The 23,831-nt window shown below is 47.1% G+C and overlaps 1 protein-coding gene and 1 non-coding gene across 3 annotated transcripts in view; both read right to left on the bottom strand.

Annotated features, from left to right (window-relative positions):
• PTH (parathyroid hormone) overlaps positions 1-23,831 on the bottom strand; it is a 321,523-nt gene that overhangs the window by 186,573 nt on the left and 111,119 nt on the right. The gene's annotated exons all lie outside the window — the stretch shown is intronic.
• LOC134971402 (5S ribosomal RNA) lies at positions 13,871-13,989 on the bottom strand. The gene has a single exon (XR_010190267.1). It is a non-coding gene; the product is annotated as a 5S ribosomal RNA (ribosomal RNA).

Raw genomic sequence — 23,831 nt, 5'->3', positions numbered from 1 at the left:
TTTCCTAGGTGGAGCAGCTGCGGAAGGCAGAAATGCTGACTTGCCTGATGTAGTTGTTGAAATCATGGCATACAGCTTGTTTCCAAAGAGGGCTTCTCCATTGTAAGGAAGCGCCTCAATATTTTTTTTTTTTTTATTCCGCATCAGCATTCCATTGGCGGATCCACAGCGCCCTGCAGGCTGAAATCGCCATAGCGGAGGATCTTGAACTCAGCAACCCAATATTCTTCATAGCTTCAACTAAGTAACCTGCAGCATCTTTGATATGGCCGAGAGTTAGAACTATTTCATCCCTGTCAACTGTGTCTATGTTAACAAGCAAGTTGTCAGACCATTTTTCCACAGCGTTACCTACCCACGCACAAGCAATGGTGGGCCTGAGCACCGTTCCGTTAACCGTATATATGGATTTTAGGGTTGTTTCTAATTTACGGTCAGCTGGATCTTTTAAAGAGGCTGAACCAGGGGCAGGCAAAACTATTTTCTTAGACTCCTCAGTTTCTCGGCTGTCTATCATTGGGGATGTCTCCCATTTGTGCCTGTCTTCCTCAGGGAAAGGGTACGCTACACGTATCCTTCTGGGAAGGGTAAATTTCTTCTCTGGGTTAGCCCAGGATTCTTCAAAGAACGCATTCAAATCCTTTGAAGGAGGAAAAGTCACAACCTTTAATTTAAAATAATCCTTTTCCTCAGGGACCAGTGTTGTTTCAGGAAACTCCAACACTTCCTTTATAGCAACTATCATACATTGTATGCTTTTGGCTAATTTGGGGTCCCCCCCTCTCAAATCCCCAGTGTCGACGTCAGAGTCGGAATCTGTGTCTGTGTCCCCGTGTGGATGACGTGGAGGGATCAGCAAATAGTACATCCTCCACTGACTTTCTTGTCTGTTGTTCAGACTCAGAGAATTTTCTAGAAAGCTGTGACATATTACTTTGTAATTTTCTCACCCACTCTGGCTCCTTCTGTGAGGGAAGGGCCACCACATTACACTCCTGTGTATCTAAAATGGCTTCCTCAGGGGAAGAGCTCTCTCCATTGTCTGACATGTCACAAACGTGCACTTTCACACCACAATCATACAGGGGAGCTATCGGTGACAGACCCACACTAACACACTGCGCCCTATATGAAGGGAATTGTATATGTATATTTATTATACAAAAACTTCAGCGCTTTATTTCAATATTAGGCACGCTCACCTAATGTAATAAACACCCCCCCTCTATAACACCCTGGTACTTGTTTCAGCATTGTTATGAGCAGGAACAGTGTCTGTCAGCTTTTCTCTGTGACCCTGCATGACAAAATGGCAGAGTGAGTGTCTGGCAAGTCTGAGGAGAAGCCCCACCCTCCTGCCTCAGCAACAATGATTTTTATACTAGCTGGAGTTTGTAAATCAGAGGCTATACATGTATTTACCGTTTTGCCAGTGAGAGTAAGGATTTTCCATGCAGCTCAGGGCGCCCCCCTCCGCGCCCTGCACCGTGTGTGTTTTGAGATGCATGCTCGCGCAGCTTCAGCCGCTGCGCTGTACCTTTTTGCTGCCAACGATGACCGGAGGATCCCCTCTCTGCAGGACTCCGGTAATATACTCACCAGCCTTCTGACTTCTGGCTCTGTTAGGGGGTGGTGGCAGTGCTGTGGGAGTGAACGCTGGCCAGGCTTGGGCTGTGTTCAGTACCCTTCAGGAGCTAATGGTGTCCTGTCAGCGGAAGCAGAACCATTAACTAATTGAGAAGTTGGTTCCTACTCCCCCCCCCCCCCTAAGTCCCACGAAGCAGGGAAGCTGTTGCCAGCAGCTTCCCTGTAAAATAAAAAACCTAACTTTTTCTAGCAGAACTCTGTAGAGCTCCACTAGTGTGCATCCAGTCTCCTGGGCACATTTTCTAAACTGAGGTCTGGAGGAGGGGCATAGAGGGAGGAGCCAGTTCACACTGTTGAAAAGTCTTAAAGTGCCGAAGGCTCCTGCGGAACCGTCTATACCCCATGGTACTAAAATGGACCCCAGCATCCTCTAGGACGTAAGTGGTTTAGCCCAGATATAATCTTTCTCCAGGAGACCCACTGGCTTTCTATTAAAGAAAACTCCTTAAAAGTCCCATGGATAAGTTCTTGCATTTCTGCTCCCTTTCATAGAAAATCAAGAGGGGCAGCGATCAGCGGCAGCCCCCCTACTTTAGTAACCCTGTGCCATAAGCGGAGACAACCAGCTGCCAGCTCCGGGTCCCGGCACCTGCGCAATGGCAGGTGCTGGGACCAGTGCATGCACATACACTGCGGTGCGACTGCGCATGCATACCCCCAGCTTCTATGGACTGCATCGGCTGCAGCCTACAGAAACCGGATTGAGCTGCGCCAAAGGCAGGGAGTGGCTTCCTATAAGAAGCCAGCTCTCTGCTTATCGCAGCCCGGTCTGGCAGTCCCGAAGGGAGGAAACACCTCCTTGTGTGCCTGTGACTGACAAGTAGGACTTCCAATAGGAAGTCACTGCCAGTCACAGTGAAGCCAGTGCAGTTAGACTGCTCCTGGTTTCACTGACCGCTAAACCGTGTCATGATTGGTTCCTCCAGCCGTTATAGTTTCTCTGAGCAGGGCAATTGGGTTTGCCCTGACGAAGCTAATGTGAAACGTACATGTGGGCGTTTCAGAGCGGCGCCAGTTCACCAGCTCACTCACTATGTGTCAACACTAAAAATAATAATAATATGTGTGTGCAATGCTTTATTTAATTTATGTAATTTACAATACGGAGTGCACTATATGGAACGCGATTGATAGTTAGAGTTGTGGACAGGATAGGTGCTCATTGGAATAATGCACATATGGTAACATCCGCTCAATAGCGGGACCTCATGTTAAGTAAAAGGCAGAGCCATAATCCTGATACAGTAATACGAACAAACCCTGCTGAATCAAATTGGCTCATTATACAGATACACTCCAACACAGGTTGGGGAGATTTCGTGCAACAAATGTACACAGTGAATAGCTTATACTTATGTAATAGAAAAAGCTAATGTGGTGGAGTTGTATTTCCGACGGGTAAATGCGAGTATCTCCTGCAGGAGTGTAATAGCATATTATATAGATTTACTCTGACATGTGCCTCGAATATTTAATGTTATAAACAGACACAGGGACCAATTTATGACTGTTTAATTGAGATGACTGTGTAATAGAGGATATAAAAACTTGCAATTCCAGTTGCAATTGCTGCAACCTTTAAGAGAGTATCACAACAGTTATATTGGTAAGGATTAACATGAGCCGCAATTGCCACATTATATGAGATAGCAATTATATACTAAGACGTTTAAATGGCAAGCTTGCGGCACGACCAGTGTTGATGTGTCATAATATGCCTGTATCATAAGCGCTAATAGCTTTGATAAAAGCGCAGCATTACCAAACTCACTGTATTCCTGTACACCCTATATAACATAAGTACATCTTATAGTACTGCATTAGCAGTGTATATAGATTCAGCCGGACATCTGCCTGGAATACTCTATGCATTAAACAGACACAGTAAAAAGTCCATTACTGTCCAATAGAAGATAAAAATCTGTAACATTAGTTGCAACTGTTGCAACTTTTTGAGAAAGTAACAGAATAGTTATATGTGAGAGGCATAAATGAGCTAAAATTGTTAAACTATATGAGACAGGAATTGGACATTAGATATTAAAAATGATAAGTAACAAGCCTGTAGCATGATCAGGATTAATGTGTCATAACACACCTCTACCAGAGGTGACAACAGCTTTGACAGAGGTGTGGCATTGCCAGGCTTATTGTATTTTGATACACCTCATGTAATACTGCTGATAATCATAGTCTCATAGTCTCTAACTCCCAATCATATTAAATTAGGCAGTTATTGGGAATGGAGTAACCAGAATACAATTAAGGGTGAATTACACTCTATCCCAGGCCATCCAGAGTAATGTGCTCATTTGACACTTTGGCATGAAATCAAGGTACAGATGTCTGATGAGTCATTTTCTATACTATAGATAATAGGGTGGAGAGCATTCCAACTAACCCTCAGAGATAGTCAGAATACCAAAGAGGCATTATTGATGCAACTGTCTTGGTATAGAGATTCAGTATGAAGATATATGTCCCACAAGCATAAATAAAATTGCATTACTCATATATTTGGGAACATATTCCAATAGCGTCGGGGATCATTTGACTCAACGATTATTGAAGAGATAATAGCGCATTCACTGTGTATAGATTTGACACGACTGGTTCCATATATGTATGCACAATCATGAACATAGAATAAAGGAGGGTACACACGGAGAGATCCGTGCTTAAAATCTAAGCAATCTTGCTAGATTGCTTAGATTTTAAGCACGGATCTGCCGTGTGTATGCCCTCCAGCGATAGCGATGCGCGGCCCCGCGCATCGCTATCGCCAATGCTAGATTGAGCCTGCATGCAGGCTCAATCTAGCGGGTCGTTCACTTCACCGTTGTGTGAAGTGAGCGGCCCCCCGTCGGCTTTCCCCCTCGCTCAGCACATCGCGCTGTGCTGAGCGGGGTGAGAGATGTGTGCTGAGCGGTCTGTGTTAAGATCGCTCAGCACACATCTCTCCCGTGAGTACCCCCCTTAAGGGTTCAACTGTATACTCCCATCAATTGTTAGATATTGTGATATACCCTCCCATAAATTGTAATTAAAAGGGTATTCTAGTAAATAAGGGTAAAACTTGAGTAGTCAACAATTTGTGGTTGGTTTCAAGACATTTTTTGCACACACTTAAAATTACAAAAATTATATAAATATAATAAGGACACACAGGAGTAATTGATATTTATTTTTATTTAGTGTATTGTTTGTAAATATTGTCTTGCGATTTTTCACATTATTACTGATTTAATCTTGAGACGTAGTTGCTTAATTCCAATAACATTTTGTGACTCTGTTACACTGTTCTCCCATATGTCCTGAGGTTCAGAGAGCCTTCCTTACTTACGCCGTGTTCCCAAAATTTACTTCTGAGCAGAGGAAGGCTCTGGCAGGTAGTGTCACGTTAGGTGGTTTCTCTGGTGAATATTACCACATGCTACAACCTCATATTGCTCCAATTATTTAATGCAATACATGAACACAATACCCCATATTCATTGTTTAATGAGGCCTATATGAATCTTCTGTCCGAGCCAGATAGGGACCCTAACTTATCATCATCATATAGATCTATCAGTCTATTGAATGTAGACTTTAAGCCGTTGGCTAAAATTCTGGCCATGCAGCTGCAAACTATACTCCCTTCCATTCTAACAGAACCCCAGTTGGGATTTGTTCAATGACATCACGCACTGAAGGCTATAAGGGCGGCAGTGGTGACATCACAAGGTTCGTCCAGTGACCGGAACATGCTTCTGAGTCTTGACATTCACAGAGCTTTTGACACGGAATTGTGGCCACACTTATTTCTAATACTGGAGGAGCGTGGCTTTGAGATGGGATTCATTGATCAAAGTTATTACTGAATGGAAATGTGGAACCCCATTTTTATTTGGAAAGGGACATCCATCAGTGCCCCTTTCCAAATTATTCAATTAGGCATTGAATCCCTTACTACCAACCCTACAAAATTGGCAGTCATTTCAAGGCATACAAGTTAGTAGACAGGAGCTCAAATGATCAGCATCGTGTACAAATCCCAGTGCGACGCGGCATTACCGGTATGAAAGGGGTATTAGTCTTTTGAATTTTTTTATTGTATTGTTTGCACGATCTCTGTTTTGTGTACTTTGGCCCTCATTCCGAGTTGATCGCACGTAGCAACTTTTTGCAGCTGGTGCGATCAACTAATCTCCGCCTATGGGGGAGTGTATTTTAGCATAGCAGGGCTGCGAACGCTTGTGCAGCCCTGCTATGCTAAAAAAGTTTCCTGCAAAACAAGACCAGGATAAGAGTTACTTACCCTGCGCGACGGATCCCGGTCCTGGTCCTGACGTCAGACGTCCGCCCTCCAAATGCCTCGCCACGCCTGCGTTGGACTCACCGCGCCTGGAAAACGGTGAGTATCTGCCCCGGAACTCCTCTCGTCTGTCCATCTTCTTGCGATCGCCGCTGCGATCACATATGTCACTGGCGGCGTCGTTACCTGGTGAAAATCATCGCCAGGCAACGATGCGCGTGCGCAATGCGACCACCGCACATGCGCATTTCCGATCCGTTCGCAACGCAGCGAAGAACCGCTGCGGGCGAACGGGTCGGAATGACCCCCTTTGTCTTGTGCTGTGGACCCCTTGTGGCGCCATATCAATAAAACATAATAATAATCATTGTCATCATTATAGTTATCTTAATGCACCATAAAAACCCACAGACCCAACACAAACAGTTATGGTATCAGAAAAATGGCAAGGGGCTTCATTGCGCTCGCCCCCCTGCCGGCATTCTAATGGCCGGGATCCCAGCGTCGGTATGCTAACTGCCGGGATCCCGGCCGTCGGCATTCCATACCTAACGCAAATATACATTATGGTCCTCATTCTGAGTTGTTCGCTCGGTAATTTTCTTCGCATCGCAGCGATTTTCCGCTAATTGCGCATGCGCAATGTTCGCACTGCGACTGCGTCAAGTAAATTTGCTAAGAAGTTTGGTATTTTACTCACGGCATTACGAGGTTTTTTCTTCGTTCTGGTGATCGGAGTGTGATTGACAGGAAGTGGGTGTTTCTGGGCGGAAACTGGCCGTTTTATGGGTGTGTGTGAAAAAACGCTGCCGTTTCTGGGAAAAATGCGGGAGTGGCTGAAGAAACGGGGGAGTGTCTGGGCGAACGCTGGGTGTGTTTGTGACGTCAAACCAGGAACGACAAGCACTGAACTGATCGCACTGGAAGAGTAAGTCTCGAGCTACTCAGAAACTGCACAGAAAAATCTTTTCGCAATATTGCGAATACTTCGTTCGTAATTCTGCTAAGCTAAGATACACTCCCAGAGGGCGGCGGCTTAGCGTGTGTACTGCTGCGAAAAGCGGCTAGCGAGCGAACAACTCGGAATGAGGGCCAATGTCTGTAATGCCATATAACACACAATTCTTATTGTAACTATGCCGGTAATTTTAAACTACAAGAAAAAAAAAGACATCTACAAGGGGGACATGTACAGACAGAAACTGTACTAATGCAATAAGTTACAATAAGTAATAACCCTGCTGTGGTGCCGGCTTCAAGTCCACCGCCTGCCTCTTTTAGGTTTGTGTGCTGACTTGACAGCGCTGCAGCCCAACCCACTGCCACGTTAATAGGCGGGCAAGACGGCACGACTAAAAGCCCTCCCCCTCCGTGGGCATGTTCTCCGTCTCACAGCAGATAAATGCAGGTCAGTAGAGAGCTTGGCTGAGCCTTGGTACTTTTCAGGGGGCGTGGCCTAATCACAGGTGGCGCGGCCGTGGACCCTTAAAAAAAAATACTGAACAAATAGTATTTTAAATGCCACCCTGGTCACACTGCAGAGCAGCTCACAGCAGCATGTGCTGGCCTGAGGAAAAGAGCTGCAGCTGCTGACTTGGGCCCCTACATCAGACCTGTGCCCAGGTAATTAATACCCATCATCCCCCCCCCCCCCGGCATTAATTGTTCCTCTTATGTTTACATAGATGGAAACACACCGATGGCGAAACCTAGAGTAGACATAGCGGGTGGTTCAGACCTGATCGCTGCTGTGCGGTTTCACACAGCAGGCGATCCGCGAGAGACTGCGTGTGCGTATGCACCGCAATGTGCACGCGCAACGCCAAACAATAACAGGCATCGCTGACCAACGACAGAATGGTGCGAAAATTCCAATTGCACGGGCGTTCGCAAGGTGAGTGACAGGAGGTAGCCATTTGTGGGTGGTAACTGACCGTTTACTGGGAGTGTCCAGAAAAACGCAGGTGTTCCCAAGCGTTTTTCAGAGAGGGTGTCTAACGTCAGCTCCGGACCCGATCAGCCTGTTCTCATCGCACCGGAGGAGTAAGTCCTGGGCTGCGCACACACTGCACACACTGGATTTTTGCATCTCGGCGTACACATGTGATCGCACATTTGCACGGCGAATATACACTACATAATGATAATGTTCCGCTGCTTTCTACAAACCAGCCCTACTCTTAGTTACGGCTAAGGCACAACGACAACGCAGCTGATTCATTTCTAACCTATTGTGATGAGTGCTATGTCCCCCTGTGCATAGGAAGGGCCACGTCACATGTTATATTGCTGGGTGTATATTTATAATCTCCTGGCAGGTATTACATTCCACTTATCATGGAGTTGGCCCAGAGTTATTATGCAGTAAACAGAAGACTGTTTGGTAATGCCTGGCAGTGACTGTTTGCTGCCTATGGCTGTATCTGTCTCTGGTCTGTCTGCTTTAACAGTCACGTGACTATTTCCTTTTAACTCACTGTTAAACGGAATGTAGGTACATCATAGAGGCGTCTGATATCATTACATCAGAGTATTATCTTTCCGGAGATATTTGCTGATCCCCAGACAACAATTTCTGACTTACTGCAGTGATATGTCTGTAATGTGTGTAGGCAGCCGGATACAATGGTGCTTAGTGCTTGACTTCCAGGCAGCAGTAGAGGATCTTGCCACGGGCAAGCAGGACTTTTGCCCGGGGCGCCGCCTTCCGGAGGGCGCCGGCGCCATCCGGAGGTTGCCGCACCATGGCAAGATCCGCTACTGTGCCCCCCCGCTGTGAAGGGAACTAGGCGCTACACGTCTAGTTTCCCTTCGTGGAGGTGACCTTTGCTGTGCGGTGCGCGATGACGTCATCGCGCACCGCACAGCATTGTGGGACTGACAGACGCTAGGGGTCATATTTGACCTCTAGTGTCTGTGTATGCTGTGCTATGGGAGAGACGTCATAACGTCTCTCCCATAGCTCCGAGGAGAGGAGCGGCGCCGGCGGAGGTCTGCAGCGGTCAGGAGCGGGGATTGTAAGTATTATAATTTTTTTGTGTGCAAGCGGTGCTACGCTACAGGGGGCACAAATGGGGGCACAACTCTACAGGGGGCGTAACTGGCCACGCCCCCTGTATGAAGCCACGCCCCTATTATCCGCCCGGGCCACCAAAATACCTAGAACCGGCCCTGCCTGGCAGTTGTCTGTATTCTAGTTATATACTGCAATCAGGGCAGCCAAGGGGTGGGTGGGGGGTTTACAAAGTACCTTGGGGACCCAGTAGGTGCACATTATGGTGGAAGAGGATGGGAAGAAGCATTGCTGGACAGAATTCTCTAGCGTCAACAAGCAAATCGATTCCTATGTTACTGGCTTAGCCACTTATCTGGGATGGGATGCGATCACGGGTGTGGTATGTTAGGCAGATTAGACTTAGGTCGACAGTGTATAGGTCGACCACTACTGGTCGACAGTAAGTAGGTGGACATGGTTTCTAGATCGACGGGGACTCTAGGTCGACACGTACTAGGTCGACAGGAAAAAAGGTCGACATGAGGTTGTTGTTTTTTACTTTTTTTGGTGACGTTTTCTACGTACAGTGACCGGGAACCCCAATTAGTGCACTGTGTCCCCTCGCCATGCTTCAGGCAAGGTGCCTCGCTCCGCTACCACGGTTACCGTTCCCAGTTGTAGTCCACGTGGATCGTAAAGTATGAAAAAGTGAAAAAAGTGAAAAAACTAATGTCGACCTTTTGTCATGTCGACCTAGAACATGTCGATTTAGAGTCCATGTCGACATAGAAACCAGGGGGTAAATTTACTAAGGTGGGAGATTTTTAGAACTGGTGATGTTGCCCATAGCAACCAATCAGATTATATCTATTATCTGCTAGAAGCAGCTAGATATCAGGATTTTGGTACTTACCGATAAATCCCTTTCTCCGATTCCACAGGGGCCACTGGAGTGTAGTTACAATGGGGAGATAGTAGGTGGTATTGGTAGCTGGCACTTTAAAAATTCTCACACTGTGGCTAGCTCCTCCCCTACTATCTCCCCTCCAAGCCAGTCTACGTTAAACTGTGCCCGAGGAGAGCTGTAATAAACAAACCGTAAGGTAGAGGAGGTTAACGACGCCCTGTAAACCAGGCGAACACAAACTAAACCTGGAACAGAACCTGACAAAAAACCAGGCTAGCCTGAACCCAACAAGCAGTCATATGGTGATCTGCAATCGTTAATCAAACAAAAATCAGGAGAAACAGCGCTGGGCGGGCGTCCAGTGGCCCCTGTGGAATCGGAGAAAGGGATTTATCGGTAAGTACCAAAATCCTGATTTCTCCTTCATCCACTAGGGGCCACTGGAGTGTAGTTACAATGGGGACGTCCCAGAGCTCCCAAAAAACGGGTGGGAAAGCGCTGAGAGTCCTGTAAAAACTGCTCGGCCAAACAGTGATGCAGAGGCCGTAAAAGTGTCAAACTTGTAGAATTTGACAAAACGAATGTCGGTTTGACCAAGTAGCCGCCCGACAAAATATTCATGGAGACCCCGCGGGCGGCTGCCCACGAAAGTCTTACAATGCGCGTAAAGCGCGCTGAAATGGAAAACGGAGGTTCCCTAGTAACCGCCAAGAAGACTGTCTGATGATCAGATGTATCCAACTGTCCAGCATATGCTGGGGCCCCGGCTATTTAGTACGGGAGCATCATCCAGAGCAAAGAAGAAAAAACACTTCATCGAATAGCCTGAGACCTCTGTAGAGAGAGTTGACGAGCCCTGACAACATTCAGAGAGGATTGAAAACCACTAGTGTCAGATTTATATGAAAAATGGACCTCCCCTCTGGAAGAAACGACCGCTGAGGCCGAAGCCGAGCCCGGGGAGTTGCCAATAGAGTACTCCCTGAACAAGAGGCCGAACTTACGGCCGCTAGGCTAATCTCATTTGGAAGAAAAGCGAAAAAGGCAGAGACCTAAAATTCCGGTCAGTGTGGTTTGAAGCGCAGCGGAGCAAAAAACCTCCCAGAGAAACCAAAGATGAATGGTAACTGGAAGAAGGGGGAAAAAAACCCTTTTATCTTCATTATGTTCCATAAAGTTTTCCCAAAGTGGCAAAAGCGAGAAGAGGTAATAGACTTCTGAAATCGGAGCCCAGTAGGCCTAACCGAACTAGGGAACTCCTCCCTTCTGAGGTCTCGTGAACAGTCACACGGGTAACCGAAACCAGTGTAAAATTGAACAAGGAGAAAAAAGGAGCCTGTTGAAGTAGACAGTCCAGTCGAGGTAGGAGCCAAGGCTCCTCTACTGACAACAGGCGTATCTGTATCTTCAAGTCATGCGTGGCCCAACCAGCGCCACCGAGAGGACTAGCACGCATAATCCCCTCCTGTGTTACTGAACATGAAGTAGAAATAGAAAAAGGAGGCAGGATAGAATAACCAGAAAACTCCCCGGAGCCCTGAGGGCCTCCACGGCTACTGCCGTCCGAGAGTAATAAAGGGTTAACGAGTCAGTCAGAACGCCCTGAGGTCGATCCGAAATCTCCGCCCACAGCGGACCAGCTGACAAAACTCCGGGGCATGTTCCCTCACCCAGGAGTCTGACCTGGTGGCTTGATCTGGAAACAAGATTGTTGTCCCCCGTTCCGAGAGGAATGGAGGCGACCACTGATTACGTCGCAACTTGACTGAAGAAATAGAGTCTCTGGTGCCGAGGAATGAAAAAACCTCTGACGGACCGTGTTGAGAAACGTCTATGCGGAGCATAAATTGGATCTGTGTCGAATCAGAAGCTCGTGGATCCTCCGGATATTCAGAAGCCACCTAATGTACAGAGTGGGATAGTAGCAGTAAATTGTCCCATTAGGGAACCAACGTCACCCACTGCCCCTGAAAAAGAGTTATTCTGTTATCTTCCTAAACTCTGTGGGAGCGGAAGAGAGAAGAGTAAAGGACTTACAGTGAAAATGAGAATCCTGTTAAGGGGGAATCTGAGAAAAGCCTGTCCAACGGAAATCAGTAAACAGGCATCTCTGAAGACAAGGGACACGTAAAACTCCCTTTCTTGTTTAAACTAGCAATCACAGACTAAAAGGATTGTAAGGCCAGAATAGGCCTGTCCGAGCCACTTGGCTTCGGAACGTGAAAAGAAAACAAAGGCCTGAGAACTGTCCTAATTCAAATGATATGTGAAAAACAGGGATCAACACCCTTTGCGGTTAGAAACCTATGGAGCGCAGCCTGCAGTATGACTCTCTTGTCATCGTAAATCAGCCGACCTATGCCGAGGGACTCCTGAGACGGTTGTAACCGCCCAAGCCTTCTCCCATCGACCTGCGCCTACCCTGGGACCCTGCAGGTGTAATGGGTGTATAGGATGACATAAAATCAGACTGGACTGAGGATGTTGAACCTCTGCTTCAGCCTTTTTACCCTGAGAACCCCTGGCGACGAAGATATCACCCGTGTGGAGTCAAAAACCTGAAAGGGCACGAAAAAATCTAAAGGGAAGACCAGTAAAGGTCTGTCTTGGAGCTGGGGCAGTAGTAGGAGAAATCAAAGTGGACCTACCTCCATTGGTTCAAGAAATCCTGCAGAAAGTTCCTTCCCCAGAACCATCTGCCCCGTAGGATTTCATGTTTACTTGTCACTGTCGCAGCCCCAGAGGTCGTCGGGTTAAGACAGCCCAAGCGAAGATGCAGGGTCCGAGTCTGTAGACATGGAGACCTCCAAGGAACATAAAGCAGAATCGTGATTCTGACCTGTATCAAAGTATCAATTGATCCTGATGCGAAGCATCCTGTAACCTAGAGGACAATTGTTCCCCAACCTACCTGCTCCGGATACGGTAGAACCATGCTGCCGCATATGTCGATGGATCCCTGAGCAAGGTTGCCTCAGGAAAACGGCGGCTTGATGGACCGGCGATACACCGAGGTGTATACCCTAGAGAGGTTCTGATACCCTCTCCTGCCATCTGCGGGGAAAAGATAGGAAAACAAACCTTGTTTGATACCTGATATTGTGTATTCGGGTGTCTGTCGGCCGCCTATCGGAGCCTGCCCAGCTCATCCGAAACTGAACCAGTCGCTGTCATTTTCGTCAATGGCGTGGAACCCTGATGGACTTGACGTGTCCTCCTCCTTTACCTGCAGTATCAGATGAACTGCTGTATTATGTACCTGTATATTCTGAGACACTGGTTCAGATCCACAGAAAACAGACATCAGTAATGCATGGAATGTTAGCAAAGTTTCTTTTTGGAAAGGTGTGTTTGGTCCCGCTGTGATTTGATCCTGTGACCTTGGAAACCAAAGTCCAAGGGCTTACCTGATGAGTTATTGTCTGGTTAATAGTGACATTACCTGCATCATTGATCAAACAGGGGTGTGCAGGTGCGTGGAGGGCGAAGCAGATGGCTCCGCCGCATACTTCACACCTAAGAGGGAATTCTTCGACTATCCCAGGAGAGACAAACGAAAGGAGAAAAGGTGGGTTAAATAAACAGAGCCCTACGTAAGGTGTGCACTATAATGTGTAGTGACCGATACGATTAAAATAAACTTTCTGGAGCAGCGGAGACCTGAACCAGCAACGCTGCGCTGTGGGACAGGAGTCTTAGCCCTAGGCTATAGGAGTTCTCCTTAAAGTTTTGTTTGGATTCAAACCCCTGTTCAGATACCCGCTACTAGCGTACTGAGCCGCAGCGCTATTTGTCTTATGCCTTACACGCATTCCACAATTACAAATAGCATTAGTAACTAGTGACAACAAGGAATAATAAAGGGAAGGCAACACCCCGCCCTGTATTTAGTGTACCGCTAATTAAGGTGCACCAGATGTTTCTCTGAGGTTCCGCTGGCTTTTCAAAATGGTGACCAGCCTGTGAGAAAGATGGGGGAAAATGTTATGTGCAAGATGTTGTTATTAGAAAACATTGCGGAAGTAGCCTACAGCACCTGGTATTCCCAGGCGGTCTCCCATCCAAGTACTAACCGGGCCTGACCCTGCTTAGTTTCCGAGATCAGACGAGATCGGGCGTGTTCAGGGTGGTGTGGCCATAGGCTTTTATCCCCTATATCTGGTATTTTATGGATTTATCTATATACATACCTACACGCACTTAAATATATATATCTATATATATACATGCACAAACATAACTATATATGTATATATACACACACACCGTAGGTAAATAAATAATGCACAGTAGATCCTTTTAATTATTATTGAGCTGAGTCCCAGCTACTGTAATAGAGCAGGTTCCCTGATTTGCAAGTAGGAAAATGCTGGGTAGAGGACTCTACTGCAGGAGGAATGTATCTATATTTCAGCAGCCTGAAGTATCGAAAAGTTACAAATCCCAGAGCTGTTGCCTAGCGACGGGGAGACCTGGGAGCCCGCTGAGTAAAGCAGGTTAACTGTTAATATACCTGGGACTTTATTTGTATTTGTCTCTGAGTATGCAAGATTAGCCCACTGGGCTATAGGAGACACTGCAAATATGAAGCCAGGTCTGTGCATGGAGGAAATGGCCGCCAGAGTGAAACTCCTCTGGGCTATGCGATAAAATCTATATAGTGGATAACTGGATTAGTGCTGAGCCACTCTGACTATATCACATTCTCCTCAGCACCATGTGCATTAAACTCACATAAATGCCTATTACACTATAACAGTGGCCGGGGAGCGGAGAATGCTGAGCCCGCTGTACAGAGCGGGAGTTAGCTCCGCCCCCCGGCTATGGCGCCTTATTGCAAAACTAAGCGGGAAGCGAGCTGTACCCTCCGCTGGGCCTGCGAGTCACCGCCGGGGAGCGCTGAGCCCGCTATACAGCGCTAGTAGAGCCCTGTATCTGCTAGCCGCCGCCGGGGAGTGTTGCGCTGAACAGAGCGCGAGTCGCCGCCTGGGAGCAGGGAGCGCTGAGCTCGCTCTACAGAGCGGGACTTAGCTCCGCCCCCTCCGTACAAGGCGCCAAATTTAAACATTGCTTTGCGCTCGAGCGGGATCCCTGTGCCGGCTCTGTGAGTCGCGCTGAGTGGGGATCTGTGCGGGGGGTGCGGGGAGCTGGGGGAGCAGAGGGTTATCAGAATGACACACACCCGTTTTTCAGTCAGGGTTGTATAAACACATACTCAGCCTCCCCCAATCATCCTGTCTGTTTCTCCATGAGGAGGACAGGTAAGGATACAATAAAGTACATTACAGCCCCAGAGAGCCCTTCTGGAGTGGGTTGTACAACAATAAACAGTGCATTGCTCTAAAAACATACATAGCCACCACAAATAAAGTATACTTCACTCACCACTGTGTTCTTGGTGGATCGGCCCCGACACACGCCGCACGCAGCGGCGTCCAGCCGGAATCTTCTGTGGTGGGGTGGTCCCGACACAAGCCGCACGCAGCGGTGTCCGACCATTTTTTGATACTCACCGCTGCCATGCTGCCGGAATCTTCTGCTGGATGGAGTGGCCGCGACACGCGCCGCACGCAGCGGTGTCCGCCAACTCAGGAGAGCTCAGTGTCTCCCTCAGCCGGGGCCCATCCCTAGCCGCACGCAGCTGCGATGGGACCCCGCCGGCAGCTCCCACGGTGCAGACTGGCAGTGGCAGAGCTGCCAGTCTGTGAGTGTGTGTAAGAAAAATAAAATAATAAAGAAAAAAGAAGAAAATTCTTCAGCTAAACCCAAGTGAACCAGCTACCTCGGGCACTTAACTAAGACTGGCTTGGAGGGGAGATAGTAGGGGAGGAGCTAGCCACAGTGTGAGAATTTTTAAAGTGCCAGCTACCAATACCACCTACTATCTCCCCATTGTAACTACACTCCAGTGGCCCCTAGTGGATGAAGGAGAAAAATGGTAAGTAGAATCTGATTGGTTGCCATGGGCAACATCACCAGTTCTAAAAATCTCCCACCATAGTAAATTTACCCACATGTCTACCTACTTACTGTCGACCCAAAGACCGGATCCCACGACCGCAGCCACACTCTGGATACACATTCAGATGCCCTACAGATCATTTATTCATTTCTGGAATGATTTCACTGATTTTCTTCCTGAGTTTGGTACTAGTTGTGAGATTTAAAGATTACACTGCATATCTGAAAAAAAAAACACCCCAATATACTGTATATATATCGGATTTCGAATAAGAAAAAATGGAAAAGACTGAGCACAACCAAACTGCTCATCTCTAATATATGTGTGTATAGTCCAGAACCAAGAACCAGCACCTCCAATCAATGCAAAAAAAAGTTTTTAATATCCACAGAACCCACAAATTCCATTTAAAAACAGATGCAAAAAAACGGAAACATGATAAAGCATAATGAGAGCAAGACAAAAAAAGTGCAAATGCCTGGATAGGGTGGCCAATTATATAGTTACACCCTATCCAGGCATTTGCACTTTTTTTTGTCGTGCTCCTATTATGTTTTATCATGTTTCCATTTTTTGCATCTGTTTTTAAATGGAATTTGTGGATATTAAAACCTTTTTTTTTGCATTGATTGGAGGTGCTGGTTCTTGGTTCTGGACTATACAATACATATGTACCATGCACTCCCCCTTTGGACTCTAACGTGTGCAGGCCGGCTTCTTTCATATTATATATATATATATATACTAGGCGATTCATCGCGCCCTATGGGCGCTCTTCACAACGTCGAAAGGGGCTACGCCCCCTTAACCCCTGCACGCCTTGCTGGGGTTCAATATTTGTATGAGTATTACCTGCATTCCTAGGTTTGTCAGTGGTCAAATATTGCACGACGAAAGGGCTTGAGATGGTGAAGGGGGTGTAGGCCCTTGCGACGGCGTTAACGGTGCCTGCAGGGCATGATGTACAGAATGTAGCGGGTGCGGGGGGGGGCGGATGAGGCAGGGAGTATGTAGATGCTGCGGGTGGAGGGAGAGGTGGATGCAGGTGGGGGGTGGGTGCAGGACCTATAACTATATGATTGTATGTGTAACAATATATAGGACACGGATAAGGATGTATGTGATATAGACATACCCGCATGAAGAGGTATACGGTGTCATTAGACACAGAGAGGAGTGCTGGTACAATGCGGAACAGAGGCAGCTGTGTCCTCTCTCTACACCGTACCATCCTTCAGGTGTAGCAACGCGGACATGTTGCGCACGCAATGTCTCCACGCGGCCGCAGGAGCACCAGTCCCCTCTGCATGCGCTATGTGCGTGCCCCCCTCAGGTGCAGTAGGAGGAGGGTACGCAGGCTGGTGCTGCTCCCAGGGCCAATGGGCATGGACAGCACGGTCATGTGCTCGGTGCTGGGCTTGCGCCCTGCGCTTGCCGAGTGAGGGATAGGGAGGAGGCGGCACAGCGGAGCATCACCAATATACCGGTAACGCAGGGGGTTATGGCTCCTGTCCTCCTGGTGAGGGTTTGTCAGGGAGGTATCAAGGAGCCGGTGGTATGGACCGTGTATGGGACGCAGAGGGGTAGGGAGAGGATACAAAGACGCAGGGCGGTAGGGAGAGGATACAGAGACGCGGGGCGGTACGGAGGGGACAGAGACTCAGGGCGGTAGGGAGGGGATACAGAGACGCGGGGCGGTAGGGAGGGGATACAGAGATGCGGGGCGGTAGGGAGGGTATAGAGAGACGCGGGGCGATAGGGAGGGGATACAGAGACGCGGAGTGGTAGGGAGGGGATACAGAGACGCGGGGCGGTAGGGAGGGGATACAGAGACGCGGGGCGGTAGGGAGGGGATACAGAGACGCGGGCGGTAGGGAGGGGATACAGAGACGTGGGCAGTAGGGAGGGGATAGAGAGACGCGGGTGGTAGGGAGGGGATAGAGAAACGCAGGGCGGTAGGGAGGGGATAGAGAGAAGCGGGGCGGTAAGGTGGGGATACAGAGGCGTAGGGAGGAGGGGTGATAAAGCTAAATATTTATCGTATATAATACCCTTTATGAGGTCTAAGAACACTGTACGCTATTTATGTATGAAGTACCGTAAGGGTACGCTAGTTGCGTAACAATCGCTTTGCCGTGATCGAGACGCTCAAGCGTCACGTTCACTCACGGCCAAGAGATCACAGGCAGGCACGTTATTGGCTGTTAACTAAAGTAATGATTCGCTATAGCGTAGCGAACGCTCGGGACCACGAGGAAATCACCAGCGGAGCTGACGCTCACTATATTAAACCTTTGTATCTAAACCATAAACAGTGTATTGTGCAGTAAAACCTTAGTGTAATGTTAGAGAGTAAATGCAACACAGTATAACCTTATTACCTTAAAAGCTGTTCGAGCGTCATCGACGCTCTGAGAATACTTAATACTATAAGAAACACACAGATACCGTGCTCAGGGTCCAACGCCTAAAATATATATTATGAATGCTATACTTGCAAAAGAGTTAAACACAATACAAGTCATACACTACAATATAACATAGACTACCTAACCAGATAACTACACAGGAAATACAATACAATACAATTTAAGGGAAAATGAGTGAGAAAGAGAAGGAGAGAGAGAGAAATTGAGAGAGATTGGCCCACAATAACAAGAAGATCAATATAGTTGCGGAGAAACACTTACGCACAAGGGGAAACGATCGCATGCGCCTCGATATCCAGCTCCCGATTATCAGCAATGAGAACCGTTGAAGAGAGTGAACTGGATATGGTCGGCCTGCCTATTTATGCCCCACACACAATGCAATTCAATGGTCCCTACAATCTTATTGTTCATTGGACACAGGAATTCGGCTTCGCATTATAACAAAAGGTCATAGGTTGATTCATACAGGTGGGTTGTGACTGTTTCCAACTGTTCAGGTGGGTGGGATACTGAGTTTCCCGCCGCATGACTAAATAAGAACAAATAATAGTAAATGGACATAAACTTCTTATGTCCATAACTATTCGCACGAGCGATTAATCTGCTCCAAACCAGCACCGGAATATTGCTATTTAAATACTCTTCCGATGGGTACCAAACACCACTGTATGACCCCTGTTAGACCCTTCGTACAATACAAAGAGGGATCTCTCTGTTCAGGAACATGCTATGTTAACTAAACTTTCAGAATCTATCAAAGGGACCATGATCTACAAAATACATTATTACTGAAAATATGTAACGATTGAGTCGCACGCTACGATCACATAAACTCTACCGTAAATACGCATACCGTGCGCCTGCGGGTGCCCGCGACTGTGAGTATGCGTATGCACGGGAGAGCGTACGCATGCGCAGCACGGACCTGTGTGAGGTGCAAATATGGTAGTGTGCATAGAGATATTTTTCTGACTTTGACAGTCCACCCTTTGGCAGTCAACAATAACTGCCACTTCCTGAAAACATTTCAAAAAGAGAAAAATATATGTTAGGGGTTAATACATTTACATGGTTGGGTAAGGGAGGAGAGGAGATGGTAGGAAAAGGGTATGACCTAGTGAGATAGCAGAAGCATGTGTGTATGAATCCGTGCTTGGGGGTCATGTATCATCGTGCCGTACGTGTTTTAAATCAAGCTTCGAGGTATTGCGAAGTATACATGTGAATTCCTTCTTATCCCGTGGTACGGGTCTGTGGATGGGCTGTCAAACTTTACCGAGCTCTTTTTGGCTTTGGTTGTAACAAAATGGGGGAGCACATTTTAGTTGATGATACATGAATGGGGGAGATATGTGATTGCTGATATCTGTGCCTGTATTCCCTATCGACTATGTGTGTCATTACCTGAGGGTTGTAGAAATGAAAAAAAGACATAATTACGGTAAATGCGGTGGTATTCTATGTCAGGTAAATGTACAGTCGTCGATTGAGGTCTTGTTTGGTGCCTGTTGAATGCAGTCTTCTTTGTGCTTTTGCCCATAAGGTGCGAGCAAAAGCTGTCAATGTCCATAGATTTACAAAAGTGTTGGGCTAGCGTAATTTTTAAAATTTCTAGGGAAACTGGGGATCCATAGCATAGTTCATCAAAAATCTGTGTATCAGGTTGTCAAACTTCTTCTTTAATCCCTCTGTTTACAATACACAAGGTGGGAAGCTGCTCAATCAGATTGTAATGTCACTCAGGTGCTAAAAGGGGAGGGGTAATTCTGTGTAGGAAAAAAAACTGTGTTCCCTAATGCACACCGAGTGAATAATATTACTATATAATAATAGTCAGATAATACGGAGATCTTAGTTGCGTATATCTGCAGATATAGGGTTAAGCCCCCAGGCCGATCGACAAGGCTTCTCCGTCACTGGGGGTCCCTAATACTAGGTATGGGCCTGGGGTGCAGGACCCCACAATGTCGGCACAGGTCGGCCACCCCAGGTCAGCACACAGGTGAAAATTAATAGGGGTTAATAAGAAGCACAGAAGTGCTATGTAAGTGGTGTGATTAAAAAATATATACAAAGTGATAGGAAAAATAATAAGTGTTAATAAAGTGTTAGGGTGTGCCGACCTGCAACAGCCCACCCATACCGACACAGGGGCCACTGCACCCCACACCCACCCCATAAATAATTACATATATATATCTGGGTTAAATTCCCAGTGTAAGGCCACATGGTAATGGCACCTACAGCATCTGAGAGCCAGCTTACCTGGGGATACCCCTGACTTCCCCTATGGCACTACTAGAGTCAGCAATCCCTCCTAATGCTGACCCATTTGTGCCTCTCTATATACAATACACAAGGTGGGAAGCTGCTCAATCAGATTGTAATGTCACTCAGGTGCTAAAAGGGGAGGGGTAATTCTGTGTAGGAAAAAAAACTGTGTTCCCTAATGCACACCGAGTGAATAATATTACTATATAATAATAGTCAGGTAATACGGAGATCTTAGTTGCGTATATCTGCAGATATAGGGTTAAGCCCCCAGGCCGATCGACAAGGCTTCTCCGTCACTGGGGGTCCCTAATACTAGGTATGGGCCTGGGGTGCAGGACCCCACAATGTCGGCACAGGTCGGCCACCCCAGGTCAGCACACAGGTGAAAATTAATAGGGGTTAATAAGAAGCACAGAAGTGCTATGTAAGTGGTGTGATTAAAAAATATATACAAAGTGATAGGAAAAATAATAAGTGTTAATAAAGTGTTAGGGTGTGCCGACCTGCAACAGCCCACCCATACCGACACAGGGGCCACTGCACCCCACACCCACCCCATAAATAATTACATATATATATCTGGGTTAAATTCCCAGTGTAAGGCCACATGGTAATGGCACCTACAGCATCTGAGAGCCAGCTTACCTGGGGATACCCCTGACTTCCCCTATGGCACTACTAGAGTCAGCAATCCCTCCTAATGCTGACCCATTTGTGCCTCTCTATATACAATACACAAGGTGGGAAGCTGCTCAATCAGATTGTAATGTCACTCAGGTGCTAAAAGGGGAGGGGTAATTCTGTGTAGGAAAAAAAACTGTGTTCCCTAATGCACACCGAGTGAATAATATTACTATATAATAATAGTCAGATAATACGGAGATCTTAGTTGCGTATATCTGCAGATATAGGGTTAAGCCCCCAGGCCGATCGACAAGGCTTCTCCGTCACTGGGGGTCCCTAATACTAGGTATGGGCCTGGGGTGCAGGACCCCACAATGTCGGCACAGGTCGGCCACCCCAGGTCAGCACACAGGTGAAAATTAATAGGGGTTAATAAGAAGCACAGAAGTGCTATGTAAGTGGTGTGATTAAAAAATATATACAAAGTGATAGGAAAAATAATAAGTGTTAATAAAGTGTTAGGGTGTGCCGACCTGCAACAGCCCACCCATACCGACACAGGGGCCACTGCACCCCACACCCACCCCATAAATAATTACATATATATATCTGGGTTAAATTCCCAGTGTAAGGCCACATGGTAATGGCACCTACAGCATCTGAGAGCCAGCTTACCTGGGGATACCCCTGACTTCCCCTATGGCACTACTAGAGTCAGCAATCCCTCCTAATGCTGACCCATTTGTGCCTCTCTATATACAATACACAAGGTGGGAAGCTGCTCAATCAGATTGTAATGTCACTCAGGTGCTAAAAGGGGAGGGGTAATTCTGTGTAGGAAAAAAAACTGTGTTCCCTAATGCACACCGAGTGAATAATATTACTATATAATAATAGTCAGATAATACGGAGATCTTAGTTGCGTATATCTGCAGATATAGGGTTAAGCCCCCAGGCCGATCGACAAGGCTTCTCCGTCACTGGGGGTCCCTAATACTAGGTATGGGCCTGGGGTGCAGGACCCCACAATGTCGGCACAGGTCGGCCACCCCAGGTCAGCACACAGGTGAAAATTAATAGGGGTTAATAAGAAGCACAGAAGTGCTATGTAAGTGGTGTGATTAAAAAATATATACAAAGTGATAGGAAAAATAATAAGTGTTAATAAAGTGTTAGGGTGTGCCGACCTGCAACAGCCCACCCATACCGACACAGGGGCCACTGCACCCCACACCCACCCCATAAATAATTACATATATATATCTGGGTTAAATTCCCAGTGTAAGGCCACATGGTAATGGCACCTACAGCATCTGAGAGCCAGCTTACCTGGGGATACCCCTGACTTCCCCTATGGCACTACTAGAGTCAGCAATCCCTCCTAATGCTGACCCATTTGTGCCTCTCTATATACAATACACAAGGTGGGAAGCTGCTCAATCAGATTGTAATGTCACTCAGGTGCTAAAAGGGGAGGGGTAATTCTGTGTAGGAAAAAAAACTGTGTTCCCTAATGCACACCGAGTGAATAATATTACTATATAATAATAGTCAGATAATACGGAGATCTTAGTTGCGTATATCTGCAGATATAGGGTTAAGCCCCCAGGCCGATCGACAAGGCTTCTCCGTCACTGGGGGTCCCTAATACTAGGTATGGGCCTGGGGTGCAGGACCCCACAATGTCGGCACAGGTCGGCCACCCCAGGTCAGCACACAGGTGAAAATTAATAGGGGTTAATAAGAAGCACAGAAGTGCTATGTAAGTGGTGTGATTAAAAAATATATACAAAGTGATAGGAAAAATAATAAGTGTTAATAAAGTGTTAGGGTGTGCCGACCTGCAACAGCCCACCCATACCGACACAGGGGCCACTGCACCCCACACCCACCCCATAAATAATTACATATATATATATCTGGGTTAAATTCCCAGTGTAAGGCCACATGGTAATGGCACCTACAGCATCTGAGAGCCAGCTTACCTGGGGATACCCCTGACTTCCCCTATGGCACTACTAGAGTCAGCAATCCCTCCTATTATTATTATTATTTATGGGGTGGGTGTGGGGTGCAGTGGCCCCTGTGTCGGTATGGGTGGGCTGTTGCAGGTCGGCACACCCTAACACTTTATTAACACTTATTATTTTTCCTATCACTTTGTATATATTTTTTAATCACACCACTTACATAGCACTTCTGTGCTTCTTATTAACCCCTATTAATTTTCACCTGTGTGCTGACCTGGGGTGGCCGACCTGTGCCGACATTGTGGGGTCCTGCACCCCAGGCCCATACCTAGTATTAGGGACCCCCAGTGACGGAGAAGCCTTGTCGATCGGCCTGGGGGCTTAACCCTATATCTGCAGATATACGCAACTAAGATCTCCGTACTATCTGACTATTATTATATAGTAATATTATTCACTCGGTGTGCATTAGGGAACACAGTTTTTTTTCCTACACAGAATTACCCCTCCCCTTTTAGCACCTGAGTGACATTACAATCTGATTGAGCAGCTTCCCACCTTGTGTATTGTATATAGAGAGGCACAAATGGGTCAGCATTAGGAGGGATTGCTGACTCTAGTAGTGCCATAGGGAAAGTCAGGGGTATCCCCAGGTAAGCTGGCTCTCAGATGCTGTAGGTGCCATTACCATGTGGCCTTACACTGGGAATTTAACCCAGATAT

Source organism: Pseudophryne corroboree, chromosome 11 (assembly GCF_028390025.1).
Source record: "Pseudophryne corroboree isolate aPseCor3 chromosome 11, aPseCor3.hap2, whole genome shotgun sequence".
Taxonomy (NCBI): Eukaryota; Metazoa; Chordata; class Amphibia; order Anura; family Myobatrachidae; genus Pseudophryne; species Pseudophryne corroboree.
Note: the sequence above shows the minus strand (reverse complement) of the source record. Positions and strands in the feature narration are given on the sequence as shown.